We start from the raw sequence: 2,026 nt of genomic DNA, 5'->3' as shown, positions 1-2,026 counted from the left end.
GCTGTTGAATCTGTTCCGAATTTCCAGCGGCTTCTGTAATTATTTAAGGTTTCTGACGATAGCAATCTCTCACTTTTCGAACAAAACAAAACGAACCTTATGTTGCGAACAATATTCAAATAAGCAATGGGCAGCAGAGAGGAAAGCTTTCGAGCAATGCTGCCCGGATTGTCTCGGCAATTAACAGGAACCATTGCCATGAAAACCCTAAAGCAACCTGACAAATTCATTTCGCCACAGAATGCAACGTTGGTGCTCAAGACTTTTCCTTGCAAAACCACAGGAAAAACACTGCGATGGCTGGGAATCGAATCCAGATCAATTGCTTGGAAGGCAGCTATGCTCACCACTACACCACCACCGCGCTTAGCTCAGCTGTTGTCCCTTTTCCCAAACACACATAACAAGGCCGTGATAGTCACCAACTGAACTGGGGCTGAAAGCAAAACAAGAAATTGCTTGTAAAACGTCAACAGGTCTGAAAACACCAGAATCAGAAGCCTTCAGCTCTTAAGAACAATCACTGGATCCAAAAGGTTCACTCCCCAGAATTGCTGCCGGACCTGCTGAGGTTCCCAGCAATGTTTGTGCTGTCTCTCAGATCTGCAACATCTGCAGTTCTTTGTCAAATAGAAAACAAACGTTGACCCATTGAGTCGTTAGTTCATGGAATGCCCTGCCAGTAACAGTGGTGGACTCTCCCTCTTTATGGGCATTTAAGAGGGCATTGGATAGGTATATGGAGGATAGTGGGTTAGTGTAGTTTAGGTGGGCTTGGATCGGCGCAACATCGAGGGCCCAAGGGCCTGTACTGCGCTGTATTCTTCTATGTTCTATGTTCTATGTTCTACAGTGTAGACACAGGCTATTCGGCTCATCATGCATCCCACCAAGTCTCACCCTCTACGCTATTCCTGTAACCCCGAATTTCTCATGGCTAACCATATAACCAACACTCACTTGGACACTGTTGACTATTGAGCGTTGCATATCCACCCTAACCTGCGCATCTTTGGACTGTGCGAGGAAACTGGAGCACCCGGAGGAAACTCACGCAGACACGGGGAGAATGTGCAAACTCCACACAGAGAGTCTTCAATCAGACAGGGATCTGGGTAATTGGAGAGGTTTCAAGAGGGAGTGCAGATTGGTTTGTGAATGATGGGCCGAAAGCCTGATCTCAGTGCTGTAAAGGCTCTACAGTAACATGATTCCCTACATCCAGCATTCAACACAGTTTGCATTTTGTTTTAATCCGTCCTGTCATTGACATTATTTTGAGTGAAATGTATAGAGAGAGGTTGTTTGCGCATTCACACAGATCTGTGGTTTGATGGGTCAGGAGCAACATACAAAACAACAACTGGCGGAGGGAGAATTGAATTCCCCCTCCGAATCTGCCGAGAACATGCAGGACCTGGAACTTCTCTGTCACCACTCACTCACGACCCGGCGCCTGGAGGAAGAACGCCTGATCTTCCTCCTCAGGAACCTCCAAGCCTAGGGCATCAATGTGGCCTTTACCATTTGCCTGATTTCCTCCTCCGACCACCTTATCCCAGTTCCATCCTGCCAGCTTGGCACCATCCTCATGACCTGTTTACCTGCCAATCTTCCTTCCCACCTATCCGCTTCACCGTCCTCTCCGACCAATCACCTTTACACCCACCTCCATCCATCAATTGCGCTCTCCGCTCCCTTCTCCGCAGCCCCACTCCCTCCCATTTATCTGTCCACGATGGACACTCCCAGCCTCATTCCCGATGACGGTGTTTTGCCCGAAATGTCGACTCTCCTGCTCCTCGGATGTTACCTGACCTGCTGTGCTTTTCCAGTATTACTCTAACCTTGGCTCTGATCTCCAGCATCTGCAGTCCTCACTTTCACCTCGTATGACTGAATTCCTGGCCCTTACAGATCGAATTGGGTCTCGTGTTTTCATCATGAATTTCATTTTGTTTAATATATTTTATTTTAAAAATCATCACAATATGTTGATGCACTCATGAGCATGTAATGCCTTTGG

At 47.3% G+C, this 2,026-nt stretch overlaps 1 non-coding gene across 1 annotated transcript; it reads right to left on the bottom strand.

Annotated features, from left to right (window-relative positions):
• Nucleotides 1-292: 292 nt before the first annotated feature.
• trnag-ucc lies at nt 293-364 on the bottom strand. Its single transcript has one exon. It is a non-coding gene; the product is annotated as a tRNA-Gly (tRNA).
• Nucleotides 365-2,026: the final 1,662 nt, after the last annotated feature.

This window comes from Chiloscyllium plagiosum, unplaced genomic scaffold (assembly GCF_004010195.1).
Source record: "Chiloscyllium plagiosum isolate BGI_BamShark_2017 unplaced genomic scaffold, ASM401019v2 scaf_2926, whole genome shotgun sequence".
NCBI lineage: Eukaryota > Metazoa > Chordata > Chondrichthyes > Orectolobiformes > Hemiscylliidae > Chiloscyllium > Chiloscyllium plagiosum.
This window is presented reverse-complemented; position numbering and strand designations above follow the sequence as displayed.